The following is a 19,553-nucleotide window of genomic DNA, read 5'->3' on the forward strand; positions in this document are numbered from 1 at the left end:
ACCTGGGTCCCCCGGTCCCTCCTAGCGAAAGAACCCTTGCCCGGCTCCAAACACCCACGAGTCTAGGCGAGAGGCAAGCGCTCAGAAAAACGAGTTTCCCGGCGCCTCCGACCACCCCCGCCAAAACTCCCGGGACTGAAGACAGTCCTGCTGAGTGTCATCCCGGGTGCCCCGGCCAAGTACAGGCCCATTTGAGCTGGCTCCCTGCCTACGAGGATTCCCAAGCTCGGCCCCAAAGGTGAAAACCGAGACTCCGGGAGGAGGGGGGAGGGGGACGAACGCGCTGCTTCTTTTTTTTTTTTTTTTTAAATATACAAATAATGAATGTAAATCTTTCCAAGCTTGTTTGTTTGTTTTTTAATTGATAAAATTTCTTTTCCAAGATTTGCTTCGAAAGTGCAGGCAATCTAAGGCTCTCCCTCCTCGGGCTCCGGCTCCGGCTTGGGCTGGGCTCTGCCCGGCCGGGCTTGGCTCCCAGCCCCGGGAGCAGTAGCCGAAGCTTTTCGAATCTGTCTGTTTCGGGAAGGAATCAGGGAAGACTCCGATTTCGTTTGGATTCTATGTTCGCTTTCTAATGCGCACCAAATTCTAAACGAGTTTGCGAGGTGCCTTCCCTGGTTCCGTCGGCTCCTCTTTTCTCCCTCCTCCCCTGGCCTCAGACTAGTTCCCGGACCTATCCTCGGCATCCTGACCCTGCTCCCAGCCAAACCGTGCCTTCCTCTCCGGACCCGGGATTTGAGGGTGGGAGATCATAACAAAAGCAACTGTAATGATCGCGACAGTGATCATAGTGGCTGTGACCTGAGAGCGTGGGTGGTGGTGGTGATGATGGTGCTGATGAGGGTAGTGAGGGGAAAGAATTGTCTTTCGCGCGCCCCATCGGAGCGGGGAATTCCAACGATTTCCCCCTCCTCGAGGGATGAGGGATCCGTCTGGCGCATTTCACTCCAGAGCCCTAGCGAGAGAGCGCCGGGAACCCGGGGCAGGGACTCTGCCCACAGAGGGGGGCTCGTCCCGTCCTGATCACCCCCTACTCACTGCTGGATGCTCGGTCCCCACCAACCTCTTGATCTCCCCGGTTGCGCCGGGAGCTCAGCCACAGATGTCCAGCCACAATTCTCGGTTGGCTGCAGACTCGCACAAGAATTGCGTTTGGACAATCAGCGGCGGAACCCCTGCTCCCCGTCCTCCCCGAACCCCCCTCACCCTCCCCACCTCCAGTCGCCGCCCAGCTCCTGGAAAGCGCCACCTCGGACACCTGGGTCTCGGAGCTCTGCGCCTGACCGATCTCCCCACGACCGCTTTCCTTCGCAGACCTCCTTAGGTGGCCAGCAGATCCAGCAGCCCACCGCCCCCTACCCCTGAGATCAATAGCGGAGATTCCCCTTGTCCTGCCCGACAGATCCAAATCGATTGCGGCCGAACTCCAACCCGGATCCAGATAGAAGGTCCAGTTTGCCGGAAAACCTAGGCTTGGGTTCTCCGAGCGCCCCCAGGACGCGGGGCTGGGCGGGGCTGGAGCGGGGACTCCGGCTGCCCTCGGCCAGAGACTCCGGCACCCCACACCGGGCCGGCTTCGGACTCTGGGCTCCCCATTCCCGACTCCCGAGCCGGGCGCTTGGTCCGAGTGGATGGGAAGCATCAAACAGAAAGAATCGAAGGCGCATCTCTGTCTTCCCCTTCCCCAGTATCGGGGCCCCCCGACAGCTGGCTGGGACCTCCTAGTCTGCCCGCCGGCGGGGAGGGGGGTGTGTTGCCCGACTACTGGGTTCCCTGGCCCGCGTCTCCCCCCTCCTCCGGCCCCGCGGCCCCGGCACGCACCGACTCCTGAGCTTTCCGCTTCCCGGGTACTCTCTCCCTCCGGCTGCGCTGGGGATAGGGGTCCCTCTCCCTCTCTCCCTGCCCCGGAGAGACCCGGAGTGGAGGAATGCGAGAGAACTGGGCGTGCGGAGCTGGGGGCCCCTCGGGCCACCTGCAGCCAGAGTCACTCCTTCCCCTGGAGATCCGGGCTGGGAGCTGGGGGTGGGGTGGGGTGGGTAGGTGGGTGGCCGGGGCTGGGCCGGGCCGGGCCGGGCCGGGCCGGGCTGGGAGGGGGGGCGCCCGTCGTCCCCCCGGACGCGCAGGGCGAGGCGCAGGGCTGAGCGGGAGCAGGCGCCTCTGGCGGCTCGGGGGCCTCGGGGCGGGCTTTTAGTCGTCCCCTCCAACAATACGGGCCTTGCTGCGGCGGCCGCCGAAGAATGGGGATGGGCTGCAATTGGTACTGGATTTGAATAACACCACGGGGAGATCAATGGTCATTGTGTCGGTGGAGTAATGAATCTCCGCTGTCTCCAGAGCCCCACCACGACAGCTGCAACCTGCAGTCAGGCAGCTCTTAAAGACATAGCGCGCCCCTCCCCGCGGGTCTCCCCCCCAACAGCCCGCACCCCAGTCTCTAGAGCACCCTGCCCTGGACCCCATCACCCCACCCCACCCAGCCTCATGGCTTCCTCCCCCCCTTGACTCCTACTGTTTCCAGAACTGCCCTGCCCCCTTCCAAAGACACCATCGAGGGGCCCAAGGACCCCCCCTTTTACTTCCCAGACCAATCTCCTTAATGTCCCCCTTTAGCTACCCTAGAAGCCCAAAGGATGCAACTAGGAACTTCACCCCTAATCTTAGGGGTTTCTGCCTCTTCTCCACTTCCACCCCCCCAACATCCTCAGCAGTCTGAGAGCCCAGATCCCCCAGCCCTAGTTTAACCCTATATAGATCTTAAGCGTTCTTCTCAATTTTCCAGCCCTCGTTTGGGGCCCCACTACAAGCCTCTTGAGATGCTACCTCGGGTTGTTGGAAAGAGGTCTGGTGTGGGGGAGAAATCGCTTTGAAGGGGAAATTCTCTCAGTTTTATGTTGGGCCTAAATAAGGCTAGTGTTCCCTTAACTGAGAAGAAAAGATAAAAGATTTTTGGGAGAATGTAGAGGTGTATCTTCACTCTACCCCCCTACAATCATATTACAAGCAGCTCCAGGACCAGACCCGTGTACTGGAGGCTGATGTCCTTCAGCTAGAGACTCCTACCAGAAATCTTGCGGGGCTAAAACCCTTCTCTTCTACTGTTACCTGCCTTCTGGGGTCCATCTGTATCCTTCTAGAACAGGCAGACTTCGATCACAGAGAGAGATCTAAATGGGTTCTTGGAATATGTGAGGGGGCCTGGGCAAGAATTTTGGAGAGCTGGGTAGGTAGAAAAGGAACCACAGAGAAATACCACTGGGGTGGCTAATCTTTCTAATTTTGGAGTCACTGAACCCTCTGAGCTCAACTCAGTACCCTCTTACACAGAGGGAGAAAGGGGTTGGAGAGAAAGAGTGTGGGTTGTAGGGGTGGAAAGAGATGGAACCTGAGGCAATAGAATCCCGAAGTACTGGCTTCCTTCTAAGATTAGAGTACTCCGAGCTTTCATACCACCTATACCTTCAGATTTCCCTTTCCATACTTCTCTCCTTCCTCTCCAAGCAGTTTCCTCCACTTCACTGCCTTGAGCGGATAATTTGGGGAGATAATTTCCTCAAATTTTACTAAGAATCTCGAATTTGACCCTTAGAGCCCTAATTGGAGGATTCTAAAATTCTGAATCTTCCTCAAAGCAGTTCCAATGCTGTGGTGCTGTATGAATGAAAGCCAATGTCTCTGGACTATAATTCCTATCCCAGAGATAAGTTAAATTATTGATAAGGAGAATCGAGGTTTGACCTGGTATTTGTTACAATAAAACCTCTCCTAATTACCTCTCAACTACCCAGGATCTTTATAGAAATGGAGAATACTAAAATTGGAAGTGACCTTAGAACAAAAGATGCTAGAATTTAGAACATAGAGCTCAAAGGGTCATCCCCCTAGTTTCATATATAAGGAAAATTAAGATAGCGGAGTGACACAATAGTCAGAGCACCAGACCTGGAGTTAGAAAAACTTGAATTCAAATCAGATCTAAGACACTTAGTTACAAACTCTGTAACTAACAGATGCTGGGCAAGTCACTTAATCTCTATTAGCCTGGGTTTCCTCATCAAATGAGATCATATTTGTAAATCTTGTAGCACAGTGCCTAGCACACTTTATAGATGCTTGTTTCCCTTAGAGAAGTAAAGTAATTTATCTAATATTACACTTGTGACTTATCAGTAGGCAGGTTCAGGATTAGAAGTACTGAATACTGTCAATGCCAGAATTCTTAGCCTCTCTCGAAGGGGAACTGGAATTGAGGGGGAAAGGGGTACAAAAGGTAAATGATAAGGAAATGAGCTGAAGTCTGCAATTTTCTCAGAACAGCAAAGTTTAGGAGATTCGCTGGGGATCATGCTCTTCAACCCCTTGCCTATATTTAAAGCCAAAAAAGTTTTTGAAGTTCATTTAGGATGTCTTCTCCCCAGTTTTGATGTCATTTTCTCCTCTCTCAAACTCATACATCCATTCTGAGCCTTTTCTGTTCTCTCCCTCTCAAGAGATGATCTCTAAAAATCTCAAATAAATGCCTCTAAGCTGAAGAACAAAGCTGATAAATACTTAAAGTGGGGATCATAATGTCACCCACATCACAGAGCTGTGAAGATCAAATAAGATATTTGTATACTACAAGCACTTAATAAATGCATGCTCCCTTCCCTCTTCAATTATCCTTTCAAAGGAAATTTGCTTTTTTTTTTTTTTTTTTTTTAAGGATAGATACTTTAAACCAAAAAGATGAAGAATTTGAGAATAAGTACCTGGGAGGGATAATTTAGGGTTTAGGACAGTCTTCCCATGGGCCCTGAAATCATATAAGGAAGCTGATAATTATGGTACCAAATAAGTATGGCCTTCAAATTTTCACAGTATCAACTGATATTAGAAAGATGACCTAGAGTTTCTTACTTTAAAGATCAAGATTTAACTGTGCTAACTAAGGCAGGGAAGCAGGCTCTGGAATTTTGGAAGGAAGCCAAAGGAACTTTGGAGTCAATCCTGCTCATAAAATTCTTTACATTTATTGGATTGTACAAATTTCACCGTATTCTTTTTTTTCTTTCTTTGAATATCAATATTCAGATGAACCTGGTGTTAATGGGCATGTAAGTAGGATCCTGTTGAACAAGGAACATGGTGGGATAAAGAGTCCTAGATTAAGAGGACTTTTGCTCTGCTCCTTGGCTCTTCCATTACCTAGTGGGTAAAGCTAAACAAGTCCCTTTCCTTAACTAGCTTTCAGTGTCCTCAACAGTAAAGTGAGTGCAATGAGTCCATTTCAGTATTTTGAGCTTAGAAATTTCCTGGTGATATGATGAAGTGTTTAGATATCTTGCCAGATGAATTGATTTTGAAATGATATGTTCCTCTGCCCATAAGATCTGCAGACTGGTGAACATACAGCCTCCTAGATAATATACTTGATATTCTCTAGACTAGTCAGTCTCCATCTCTTTCCTCTCTTTCACATCTCTCCTCTTTCCTCAGTCTTTACCCTACCCCTCCCCACTCTTCCCTCTGCAGGAACCAGAGCTGATGAAGCTACTAGGTCTCCCCCCAGAAAAGGGGATACTTGCCCCCCTAGCCCTCCCCCTTTCCCCATCCCAGTTCCCCGGGGCCATGCTGCTTTCTTGCTGCCGCTTGTAATAAAGAAAATATCTCGGCTACCCTTCCACGGTTGCCTGGCAACCCCAATTGGAGGGGGGGGTGAGTATGGGGGGAGAGGGAGTGGGGAGGAGGGAAGGGGGAGGACCCCAAGTAGCCAATCCAGAAGCAAATAAGAGGATTTGGGTGACATGGGGCCTGTCTTAGGGCTAACCTGGACCAGCCTGAAGGGGGGAGCATCCCCCTCATGTCTCACACCAATAAATATGGATTAGGGAGATTGGCCGGGTTTTTCCCACAGGCCTGAAAGGCCGTAGCTGACCTTTCCACCCCCTTTATACACCAACCTGACAGCCAGGCCGAGTAGAGGGCAGGACCCCCAGAGATGGGAACCCCTGGCCCCAACCAGTGCCTCTCTGGCTTTGGGGAACTTTTCACCTAACCCACTCCCACTGCCCTTTTCTCTGTTTCTGACCCCCTCCCCTCGAGGGCTGGCCTAGGTCCCCAGTTTTGGTGTCTGAATATGAGGGACAGGTTAGTCCTTCAGGCTAGGTTTCAGAAGTCAGGAACTGGGGTACTCTGTGGCTCATTGCAGCTGCTAAGGCTCCTCTATCCATCCAGTTTTCCATCTCCCTGGCCCTCTTACACCCTCCATTTAGGTTCTTGGCAATCTATTTGTCAACTCAGTCCTCAACATGGATTTCTTTGGTTCCCAATCTCTCCACATTTGTCTACTTCCCTATGTTTCATTTTCCCTGATTCTGTCACCTTCTACTGATTCATTCTCTCTGCAGCCATATTCCTCTTTTGCTCTTCCTCTTCTCTTTTTACTAAATCTACTTTCCTCCTTGCCCCCCCATCTTTCCTTCTACCTTCAACCTCTTTCCTTTCTTCTCTCTCTCCCTTCCCTTTCCTATCTCTCTCTCCTCTCTCTCCTTCTCTCTCTTTTTTTTTTCTCCCTCCTCCTCTGTCTGTCTGTCTTCTTCCCTCCCTGTCTATCTCTTTCTTCCTCCTTATCTGTCTGACCCTCTCTCTCTTCCTCCCTCCCTCCCTTTCTTTCCTTCTCTCTCTCTCTCTCTCTCTCTCTCTCTCTCTCTCTCTCTCTCTCTTTCCCCCCTCCTTCTATAATCCCTCCCTATCTCTTCCTTTCTCCTTCTCTGTCCCTACCTCCCTTTCTCTCCCTTTTTCTCTCTTTCTCTCCTTTCTTCCCTCCCTCCCTCCCTTTCCCCCCTCTTCTTTTCTCTTCCTCCCTCACCCTTCTTCCTTTTCCCATCTATAAGAAGTTCTAACTCCTCAAATTGTTGGAATGGATTGATAAGAGACAAGGAAAAAAAAAAAGAAGGCAGTGATCCCTCTCCCTGATGCCTTGGCACTCATTCTGACCAGTGATCCAAAGGCTTTGAATGAAGTCAGTGTGTAGCAAGGAAAGGCAAACACCTTGGTCTGGGGAGGAGGACTGGACTCAGCTCTAGTGTTCCCTCCCTCTTTCCCTTCCTCCCTTTTTCTTTCTCTCCTTTCTTTCCCATCTCCCTCCTTCCCCTCTCAAGAGATAGCTGGGATGGAGGGTGGCCATGTGGGTACCCCAACAATCTCATCCCTCCTAAGGAGGGTTGGAGTTAGGTCTTACTCTCCAGAAACCACCTCCCCCAGATCTGCCTCCTCTCCTCCCCCTTTCCAGCCTCTTTCCTGTCCAGCAGCTGCCAGGAAAAAAACTCAGGAAGAACAAATACCGTCTGGGGCCAGGTGGCAGCCCAGGCTGACAGGAATCAGGGAGGGAAATCAGTCTGTGGCAGTGACGATCCCCTTATTCCCCTACCAACCCCCAGCTGAAGAGGCCCCGGAGCCAGCCCCCAGAGAATCTCTGACCTGGGGTGAGTGGCTGTTCTGACAGGGAGGTGGGAGGGCAGGGTTGGAGCAGTGGTCAGGGTTCAGTGGCAGAAAGGAAATATGTTTGTATGGGTGCCTTCTGGATCCCAGGCGCAAGTAGACAGCCTCCGAGATCCTTTTGCCCAAGGGCAGTTACAGAGGAAAAATAGAGGCGTAGTTGACTCTGGGACGATGGCTCTGGACTTGACAATGATCTCCTTTACATTTAAAGGAATTATTTCCGCACATTTTGAAGATGAAGTCCCCCAAATGGAGAAAGATTTCTTTTTCACTCTACTCTTTCTCAAGTCTCCATATCTTTCCATTTCTCATTTATCCCTCCTGGGGTTTTGCCTCTTTTTATCTTTCTTTATGCATGACCTATATCAGAGAGGTAGGAAGGGGCCCTAGTCAGGCCACAGTCATGTAGGTAATGGGAGGGAATGAAGGAGAGCCCAGAAGTAAAATCTTGGGAGAAAGAAAGATAGGAATTTGGTGGCCTGGGGCCAGGATGTTTAGATTTTATAACATCTTTGTCAATACAAATCATAACATCTCAAAAAAATTAAAGCTAAGACAAGTAGCTAGGCAAAGTGGAAAAGTGCCAATTTGGGAGCCAGAAAGCTAACTTTTGTTACTTATGAAACTTCCCTTAGTCTCAGTTTTCCCATATTTAAAATGAAGGGGTCAGACGATATGGCTTCTGAGTCAGCTCCATGATCTGATTCTATAGATCTGATCCTATCCATGATCTGATTCTATAGAAAGGATCTTAAATATCATATGATCCAATCCCCATGTTCTACATACAAGGAAACAGAGGCCCAAAGAGATGAAGTAGTTTGCTCAAGGCCACACAGAGAATTAATGACTGAAGAGGTTCTAAATTCAGAAAGTCTTTTCACTTATAGTCTGATACTGTTTCTTCTCCATGTAATTTCTATGACTTTGACCTCTTCCCCATATGAATCTCACCTTCCCTCTGATAATATTAATGATTATCATTTATATGGCACTTTAAAGTTTACAAAGAATTGACACATTTTACCTCATTTTATCCTCACAACAACCCTGAAAGGTAGATGCTATCACTCTCCCACTTTACAGGGTCACACAATTAGTGTCTGAAGGAAGATTTGAACTTAGGCCTTTCTTTCTGATTTTAGGTCTAAAACTATCTACTGTGTCACCTACTATAAATAATTTCTTAAAAATTTCATAATGCCTATGCTGGGACACAAGTATTGGTAGGAGCTTTCTCCCAGCTCCTAACTTTCCTTTTGAAAGATATCAGGAATTTAGATTGGGGGGTGGGATTAGGGATAAAAGAATGAGAAAGAAAGACAGTGAGACACATAAATGCACAAAGAGAGAAAAAAATACACAGAGAAAAAGAGAGAAAGATAAAGAAATAGAGAGAGAGAGAGAGAGAGAGAGTCTCAATCCTTGCTATTTCTTGGGTCATGCTTCTATGAAATCAAATTTGCAGGGATACTGAGAAATCATCTTTCACTTGTGTTTCTCCCCCCACTCCAAAGAAAAGTCTATTTATTCCTATGCTTCTTACAGTGTTATTTATTTATTATTTTGAAACAGAAATGAGTGCTAGATTTTGTCAAAAGCTTTTCCTATACAGGTCGATGTAATAATATCATTTTTGCTGTTATTATTCTCCTATGTTGATCATTTTTATATGTTGATAATGTTGATAATTTTTAAATATTTAAAAATCCATTTTTTTCACTGAACAAAAATCTCTCCCTCTCACCTCCTTTTCTTATTGACAAAAAGAAAAAAGAATTAGAAAAGTTTGTTACAAACCTGCAGAATCAAGCAAAACAAATTCCAGCATTGGCCATGTACCAAAATGTCTTAATCTGCACTCTTAAGTCCATCACTTTTCTGTCAAGACACGGGTGGGCATGATGAAACTCGTTGTGGAATTGTGATTGGTCATTGTGTTGATTTCAGTTCTTTAAGTTCTTTTTAGATAAATTGTTCTGGTTCTTCATTCTGAATCAGTTTGTACACATCTCAGGTTTCTCTGACACCTTGCCCTTTGTCATTTCTTAAAGCACAATAATATTCCATTTCATCCTTTTATCATAATTTGTTTAGTCTTTTCCCACTAGCTAGACACCTCTTTAGTTTCCGGTTCTTTGCCACCACAGTTACTATAAATATTTTCCTACATATGGATCTATTTTTTTCCTTTGATCTATTTGGGGGTATAAGTCTAGTAATAGTATCACTGGGTCAGTTTGATAACCTCGGCAGCATAATACCAGATTCCATGCCTCTTCTGTTAAGTTAATCTTTAAATCATTCTCTTTCCTTACAAATCTATTGAAGAGGGAATTTTCCAAAAGTCCCAAGTGGGTATCTCCTGGTAACTTCTAACCTTGCTGTGATTAAAGCCCACTTTTTCTATGGAAACTGAGACCATCTATTCTCACTCAATGTTCTTAGTTTAGTCATGTCTTGAGCCTTGGGTGAATTCTTCTAGGGCATCAGAATCTTTGGTCTAGATCTTTGCCAGGCTCAGGGCTTCCCTATCCAAGCCCCAACCTCATTCACCAGCATTGGGGAACGACCTCCATCTATTAGTGTTGGGGTAGAAGCAATGCTAGGATAACTGCGTTCATTCATAGGCTCGGAGAAGTTTCTGGAGGGAAAAGGCTTTGAAAGGTCATCCTGTCCATCCTTCTGTCTCTACTCTTAGATGGAGAATAGAGATGGAATTAATCTTTGGTTTTGTTTTAAGTGCCAGGGAATGAGCCTTTTCTCATAGGGCAATAAAACATTTGTTTCATGATCTGAGAGAACCTGTTCTTTTCAAAATAAGGGAGGAAGTAGCCCTGCCTTTATCCCTGAAGTCTTTTCCTAAACTCCCTAGGGGGGATCCTGCCCCAGATTTCCTCCCCAGGTGTCTAATCTGCCTTTCTTGAAGTAAGGCATAGGGACTCAAATCTCATAATCGGAATATCTGAATCCTTTCTACTGTAGAGGTACCCTCCCCTCACCCTCATCCCAAATGTATCTTTGCCTTCATCTTCTCCTTCTCAATCAGGGGTCTGGGACATTGGAACTGGGCCCTGGGAGCTGGCCTGGAGTGGTGAGCAGGGGCCTCCGGCAGCTCGGGAGTTCTCCAGGCCTCCCTCCCTCCCTCTCCCCCACCCCCAACCCCTTCCCCTTTGTCTCCTGCTTTGTGATGGTAAGAGTTACTCCTAAATCTGCTCCATGACACTGTTATTGTTCCGCTAGGCACAGAGTTTCTAAACTTTTCCCCCGGGGTCAAGAATGTGGCCAGTTCTCGGTTCCCGGCCGCTCCTCTGCGACTCTGGGTGGCTGGAGGTGGGGCCGGGGCCTCACCCCTGGCTGAGGTGGGGGGCGGGGGTCAGCCAGGGAACAAAACCCTTTGAAATGCCTCCCCTCCATCACTGCCAACATTGTCTGCTGCCCGCGGGGGGCCTGGCACGGCCCCTCCGGGGCTCCGGCCCCCAGCTTGGACCAGGCCTGCAGGCCAGCATCTGGGAATGGACAGAAGGTTATTGTCCTGCCCTCAGGCCCTTTGTGCTGCCCAGTTCCAGCTGTCTAGATTGGGACTGGGAGACTGACCCATGGGAGGGGGAAGGGGAGGACAGCTAACTGGGAAAGAACATGGATCGCTGCATCCTGTGGGGTCGTTCCTAGACCCTGTGATTCCACCCGGCGCTGGGATCACAGGCCTGGCCCTTGCCCTCCTCCCCAGAGGAGCCTGGCGGATCGAGTGGGACACAATCCTGGGCAGTTCTGAGTAAACTGGCAGGCTAGTCTAGCTGTCGGGTGATAGCCAAAAGGACCCCAAAGCTTAGACTCCCTTGTCTCCTCGAGTCACTCCACCGTAGGCAGGACTTTGAGATCTTCTTAGCTCTATTTCCCTTGGAGTTTCCCCAAGTTCTGACCTGCCTTTCCCCAGCAGCGATGGGGCATATGCCCTGGAGGTGGGAGACCGTTCTTGGGACCTTCCCTCATGGAGAGAGCCTCACTGTGTTCCAGGGCACCATCTAACAGCCTCTACTCTTGGGGCTGGCCTGGCTTGACCCAGAGGAGAGGGCTGTGCTCTCTAACTCTGGATCTCTTCCAACTGTTGGCTCTGCTCCCTGGACCTGCTCCTGAGCCCCTCTTGACAGTCCGGGCATTTCTCCAACTGATTCAGGGTGGTGCCGGGTTGGGTAATCCAACATCTTCTGTCTCTTTAAGTGCACTGGGTAGTTTCCGCCACTTTTCCCTGCTGCCCATTAGTGCCACCTGTGATGGTCTCTTTGCTCTGCCAGGCAGGGTTGTGGAGAAAAAATGTATTTTGCCCCTGCTGGGTCACTCTCAGCACTGCCCGCTGCTGGGGGAAGGGGGAGAGGTGCCAGGGTCCCCCGAGGACAATCCCTCTGATAAAGGAGAGAACGCTTGGGTGGCAGCTTGGGGCAGTGCCCCCATCACCTATGGTACTGCCAGGTTGGGGGGGTAGAGACAGGGAGCAACCCTTCTTAGAGGAGCTAGAACAGTCCCTGGGGATGTGTTTGCAGACCCAGAGAATGGAGGTAGAGTTGGGGGAGTGGACCTTGGAACTGGAGGAGTTAACACTGCTACTGGGCCGGGCACTGAATGGGGCTGCCACGCTGCAGCAGCGAGAAAATGACTTTAGCAGAGTTGGACCCGGCAGTGCTGGCCAGAACTGCTTCCTAATGGGCAAAACAGCTGGCTTCCCAGGGAAAACAGCTGGCTGAGTCCCAGCCTCCCGAGGACAGAGGCGCAACTTCTTCCTCAGAGTTCTCTGTTGCTAGGGTCCTAAAAGATGAGGGGGAACAGAGGGCAGGGGTAAGAGAAAAGTGAGGAAAACCCAGGAGATAGGGGGCAGGGGCAATGGGAGATTTCTGGAACAGGTGCCCAGATGTTCAGGGCTTTGGTGCAAGAATGAACCTGGCTGGGATTCCAGGGTGTTGGTCTCCCTTCAGGCAGAGGAGGAGATGGGAGCGAGTGGGCTCTGCCTCCACCCTGCCTTGGGTCCTCCCAGGACAGAACAGAACAGATTTCTAGTTGCCATCTCTTGATCAAATCCAACTCGCTTAGGGTTGGCTGGGATGCATGGGCTGAAGCTTAAGGGGATGAGAGAGAGACCAGCATTGATCCTCGGGGCAGAACCTGGGTCCCCTTGTCTGAGAGAAAATTGAAGGAGATCAAGGAGATCAGAAAGGCCTTAGGGAGGGAAGAAAAGGAAAACGGAGCAGGAGAAAGAAGAGACAACTGCCTGGTAAGAATGTATTTTCTTCATCTCCGTCCCTCTCTCCAAAGAGACCCCTAGCTTGGGCTTGTTCTTTTTCTGGTTTCACTAAGGAGGCACCTCCCCCTCCCACCTTTGGCCCACCTGGTACCCCTGCCGGAGGTGCTCTTGTCCCTTGGCAAAATCCCAATATTCAATAGGCAGCAAAGCAGAAGCGAGAGGGGGACCAACTCTCCCCTCACCCAGATATTTAGTTCCAGAGTAAAACGAGGCTATATTTGACTGGATGGGGCAGGTAGTCCAGATTTGGGGCAAGAACCACCCTTCCCAGCTTGTAGCCATCAAACCAGGGGTCCTGAATTTGGGGTCCCTGCATGTGCTTGTGGCAGGTATTTTTTAAATGATCTTTTCCTCAGGTACCCCCCTACCTCCAGCCTCCACGACTCCATCACCACATTGCTGGCCTCTCTGGGCCCTGCTCCATCTGCCTCCCTCTCCCTCTCCCTCCCAGGCTTCAAAATACAAACCCACACACAAACAAAGCAAACAAACAGACAAAAAAGCACCACTTCGATTGGGTCCTGGCTGTACCCAGATGTCTACTACCTAAAAAAAAAGGGCAGCCTAAGCGGGGTCATCGGAACCCGTATCTGGTAGCGGGGAAAAGGAGCCTGAGCTTGGGAAGAGCCCGGGCCTGAGACCCGAGGGCCTGAGACCCGAGGGCCGACAAACTCTCTTATTTTTCCCAGTAGCTTCTGCTCCTTCCTAGGCTCCTGGGATGCAGTCCGGGGTGGGAGGGATGGAAGGAGCCTGGGCTGGCCAAGTTGTGGACACTACCGCCACCTCCTGGTCTCTGTGGAAACAGCATATGCCTGCTTTGGACATGCTTTCCAGGGATGGGGGAGATATACCAAAGAGAAATGGATCGTTGGTTCTTGGTTTTCTCAAATCAGGTCAGGGGGAGTTAATTTCCAAGGCTTGATTTGCCTCATATGGCCTCCCTACACTTGGGGTCCTTAAGGAAAATATGCATGAATTGGGAAATGTTGGTTACTTATCAGTGGTATGATATTGGGCAATTAGCCCACAATTTGCATTTATGAAGAACCTACTGTGTGCTAGACACAGAGACAAAAGTGGAACAGTTCTCCGACATTAAGGAGATCATAAATCTATATAGAATATAGAGAAGTAGGTGATACAAAACATGTAAATATAATTGTGACAGTAGTTCTCAAACTTTTGTTCTCAGTATCTTAATACTATTAAAAATTATTGAAGAGCTGTCCAAAGAGCTTTTGTTTATATAGATATTCACAATATTAGAAATAAGAACTAATTTTGAACTTGTAGTCTCTGAAAAGATTTCAGAGACCCCCAGGAGTCTTTGGACCACACTTTGAGAAACCCTGGTTGTAGGATGAAGAAGCTGGTGATCAAGGAAGGCCTGACTGGGGATGAGGCAAAAGTAAGGCTGAAGAGCAGGAGGAGGCTTGCAATGAGCCTTGAAAAAAGCTAGAAATTCTAAGAGTGGAAGTAGGAGGGAGAGCGCATTTCAGGGATAGAATCCAGCTAATGCAAATGCATGGTTTGGTGAAATGGTATGCCTGGTGAAGGGGAGCCCTTGGCCAGTAAGTCTGGAAATATAGGTTGGATTCAGCTGGTGAAGAGCTCTACATGCCAGAGAAGAGCCTAAATTTTATCCTAGAGGCAATAGGAAGACACCGTAGCTTTGTTTCTTGAGCAGGAGAATGACATGGTCAGCCTCTCTGGACTTCAGTTTCTTCAAGTTTAAATGAAGGAAGTTGAACTAAATAGCTTCTGTGGTCTTTTCCAGTTCTAAATTTGTGGTCCTTTGATAAAATGTAAGCCTTCTGTGACCTTACTGACTCAAGTTCCAAAGCTTTGAAATGTGTTTGGATTGGACCTCAGTAGAACAATGTTTATTTTGGCAACCTTAGTTTGCTGAGTTAGATCAGATTCTAAGCAGTATTGTCTGGCTTTTTTCACCTTCTTTAAGAAAATACATTGTTTTTAAAATGACTTCTGTGCAAACTGTGCCACTGATCACAAATAAGCCTACTTTCCTTGCTTTAAATCTTAGAGACAAGAAACATCTTACTAAATAGTTTTCTGGATTTGTGTGAATAATCAAATAGTGTGTTTCTAGAAAATGTTCTCCAATTTTGATACTTCTCATATTTAGCTCTGCCTTCCCTTTAGGGATCCTAGGTTCTATCTGTGTATCCACTAGCCTGGATATTTTGCCCAAAGATGATCCTATAACCCTGGCCAATACTTCTGGAAGGACTGGGCAGATGGGGGAAGTTGGATATATCTCCAGGAAGCTAACTAGTTATTTATGGGGCCAAGAATGAAGAGGTAAGGAATAGGAACAATAGATGACTCCAGGTCCACCTTCCTGGCTCAAGGAATTAGATTGGTATTAGGCAATAAGGCTATTTCTCTCAAAAAGAGCGTAGGATAGTGAGACTTTCATCTCAACCAGTCTAATACCATTTTTCAGTTGAGGAAACTCATAAATGAAATAAGTGGCTTAGTTGGAATTTTAGCCTAGGTTCTCTGACTTCCAATCCTGTATCTTTTCCATTGACCCATAATGCCTTACAACAGTACACCTAAAAACTGACATCATAAGTAAGTTGATTGACTAGATTAGATGGTCTTGTCTGGCTCCTGAAGTGGAACAAATGATAGAGGCTATTATTGACAGGATGAGGACTTTTCAGGCAGCATTTTATAGGATTAACACCAAATGATTCCCTAATTGTTTAGATTGTAAGTCATGTTTCTCTAAATTAAACAGTGAGCTTCCTGAAGGCAAGGATCAATTTTTTTCAGAGAATGGCTTGGCTATACGAGAAAGAAAATTGGATTCACAATCAAGAGTGGAAGATTTAAATTCCAAAACCTTTTTTTTTTGTTGTTATTGTCAATGCCAACAAAAGTTTCTTTTTTCTTATATTTAAAATAATTTCATTGGTATATTTTATTTTTATTTTTAAAAATGTATTTCGGAATATATTCCTCCTCCCTCCCCATTTAGCTAGCTATTCTTTATAACCAGAGAGCCATTTCCAGTCATCCTGATCTATATCTTGCACTGGACCCAGATGGTTCTGGAGAAGAAAGTGAGATGGTGACTTTGTGTAGCCTTGCTGGCTTAAATCCAACTCACTTAAATGTCATGGCATTACCTCCCTGATGTCATGGTCCTCTTTGAGAACAAAGGAAAAACAACTACCATTACTACTTTTTAACTAAAAATTCAAAAGAATGAGGGGAAGCAGCCACTATTTGATAATATGTACAATATTCTACTCTGAAAGTTCCCACCCTGCCAATATATACCCAAAGAGAGAATGTGCATTTTATTAATTCTAATCAAGATTGATCATAATTACAGTGTCAGGTTTGTTGTTTCATTTGTTGTGACTGTCAGAGCATGAAGTCATGTCTAACTCTTTGTGACCCTATAGATCACAGCAAGCCTTTCTATACTCTGCTTCTAATCCATACATTTACATTGTTGTAATCACTGTCAATTTTTTTTATCAGTTCTACTTATTTCCCTCTGCATTTGTTGATTAAATCTTCTAATACTTTTCCAGCTCTGACACTTACTAGTTGTATGACTGTGGGCAATTCAGTACATCTTCGAGTCTCACTTTTTTCATTTATAAAATAAGGATAATACCATAGTATCTGCCTCACAGGGAGATTGTTGGAAAATTCAATTTAACATATACTTATTAAGTATTTACTATGTGCAGGACACTGTCATAAACAAACAGAACCTGCCCTCAAGGAGCTTACATTCTACAGGGCAACAGAAATCTGATGGTATGCCAATTAACTGGGACAAAGTAAAATAAATTTATGGATGCACTGTATGGTAAGCTTTGCAACTTTTTATATCTTAAGAACTTTGAATATACTATATCTCCTTTTGTGTAATTACTTGCTTTATTATTGCATTCACAGGATTTTGACATATAATCTTTAATTCTTCATCATGAAACCACATTTTTCCCGAGGCTAGTCTTAATCATGGCCCATAGGTTTTCAATGGTGTTTAAATGAGGTGAGTTCCCAGGCCACTGAAATACTGATCTCCATATCATCTTGTGATGTATCACATTGTGATACATTCCATTTCCATTTGGGAATTTCTGTAATTTGGGAACATTTTTGGTTATACATGCATGCATACATACATATGTGTGTGTATGTGTGTGTGTGTGTGTGTGTGTGTGTGTGTGTGTGTGTGCATCAGAGCTCATCATTTCCTCAAGAGAAACAAGATTTACAGACTGAAAATAAAAAAAAAAAATCTCCCAAACATTTTTTGGGGGTAGTTGAAGTAGTCTGATAAAGATATCCTGATCTTACTGTCTCATATGGATGTCTTCTGACAAGAATTCTGGAATAGTCTTGAATAAAAAAGTGAGTTTCAATAGTAAAAATTGTCTTTTTCTAATCTTCAGTGTTCCAGAATTCATATTGTCTTGCCCACAACTAGTGTTTTTGTCTTCACGGCAACAATTAGCAACTATATTTTATTGGTTATATCCCTATTTCTCCAACTTTAAGAAAACTATTATCATTGTAGAGGTATCTATAACAATCCCTCAAGCTGCCAGCTCCTCCTAAAATTGGCTTATTTTCTAGGAATTAATTAGGCTGCTTTGCAGCTATAATTTGTCTGTTATTAATATGTTATTCATTTTCAACAGCCTCCCACTCTTTTGCACTTTGGTGTGACTGAACTTGTTTCCACATGGGCTTGAATGATCCTTGAAATGACTTCCCCAGACAATTTCAGCAAGATGGTGCAGCTAATAGAGTACTGAATCTGAGTTCAGGAAACCTGAATTCAAATTTTAACTCAGACATTTATAAGCTGGGTAACTGGACAACTGCTATTTGTCTCAGTTTCCACTTCTCAGGGGTTGTGTAAAGAATAAGTAAAAAAATATATACCAAATGCTTGTGCAGTACCTGACATATAGTAGCTGCTATATAAAATTACTTAATAGCTGTTATACTAATGTGTGCTCTTCAAGATCTAAAACTTTTGTATGTTTCCTTTTAGTAATATGTGTGTGTATATATTTCTATATATGTATATTTTTGATCCACAAAATTAAAAAATGCAATGAAAGAGAGAAATGAAACACCTATGTATAACATGAAATCTAACACTTAACTGTCATACAATTAAAGTGGGGAAACCAGTTCAAAACAGTTTAATCTAGTCAGTATCAGGCATTCTGAGTCAATGAAAGCATTTAATACATTGTACTAAATGAAACCAATTTGGCTTTATTCCTTATTCTCTTCTTCACAAACATGACCCAAAAACCTATTGATCTGTGGAGCAAGATACTAATTACAACAAACAAAATTTTGATATAGTTTCATTTAGTACAATGTAGTAAATGCTTTTACTGACTCTTTGGAGGTATTAAAACCAATTTCTTCATTTTCTAGATGAGGAAACTGCATCAGACACAGGTTAAGTGAATCATCCAGGATCATACAACTGGTATTTATCTGAGGAAGGATTTTAACTCATATCTTCCTCACTCCACTGATGTTCATGTAAGTCTCGCCAGGCCTCTCTGAAATCATCCTGCTGGTCATTCCTTACAGAACTATAATATTCCATAACATTCATATACCACAATTTATTCAGCCATTCTCCAATTGATGGGCATCCATTCATTTTCCAGTTTCTAGCCACTACAAACAGGGCTGCCACAAACATTTTGGCACATACAGGTCCCTTTCCCTTCTTTAGTATCTCTTTGGGGTATAAGCCCAGTAGTAGCACTGCTGGATCAAAGGGTATGCAGAGTTTGATAACTTTTTGGGCATAATTCCAGATTGCTCTCCAGAATGGTTGGATTCGTTCACAACTCCACCAACAATGTATCAGTGTCCCAGTTTTCCCACATCCCCTCCAACATAAGAAGGAAAACTTAAATAAGAGTATTTGACAGTTCGGAAGCTGCTTTTAGGAGTAGAGTTCTTACAAGAGAAAGAATGAAGACTCTCTCTCCTAGTACTTTGCCTTGGAAAGAGCGGGCTCAATTCTTAAGCAGTACCTAAGTCCCTTTTAGTTCTAAGCTCCCTCCCCTTTGGTACCTCCAACTCCTTTATAGTACTTTGTGCTATCTCCTTCTCGAAATTCCAGTTCCAGGCACCCCATTCCTTCTTCCACTGGCACTCCATTTTACCTCTCCTCTACCCTATCTAGGATGATACCTTCTCTCCACCCTAGACTCCTGGTCAGAGATGACAGATCAATAATCAGCAACCTGAAGTCTGCTGATGTGCATAGTGGTAGAAATTCACAGAGTTCCTCCAGCTAACATATATTCAAGTTCCTATATAATCATAGTTTATTGAATGGAGGAGCGAGGAAACCTGAATTTTAGTCTTGGCTATGACATTAATTATGAATGGCTATTATGTGTACCCTCAAACAAGTCATTTCTTAGTTTCCCCATTTGCAAAAAGAGATTGAAGTTGGTGATTGGTCTCCAAGGTTCTTTCTATTCTACAATTCCATGTGCTAAATCCTTATCCCCAAAGAAAAGAAGAGGAAAAAATGTACAAAAATATTGATAGCAGCTCTTCTGGTGGTAGTAAAGCCTTGATTTATTTTATATAGTTTATATAGTTTTAATGAACAAATATTAAAAAACGAATGTTCCTCCCACTATCCATCTTTATCCCATCCCAATTGAGCAAACAAACATTTTAAAAACCTGAAAAACAAAGCTCTCAATATGAAGCTGCATAGTGTGGC

The sequence above is a fragment of the Antechinus flavipes genome, chromosome 2 (assembly GCF_016432865.1).
Source record: "Antechinus flavipes isolate AdamAnt ecotype Samford, QLD, Australia chromosome 2, AdamAnt_v2, whole genome shotgun sequence".
NCBI classification, from domain to species: Eukaryota; Metazoa; Chordata; class Mammalia; order Dasyuromorphia; family Dasyuridae; genus Antechinus; species Antechinus flavipes.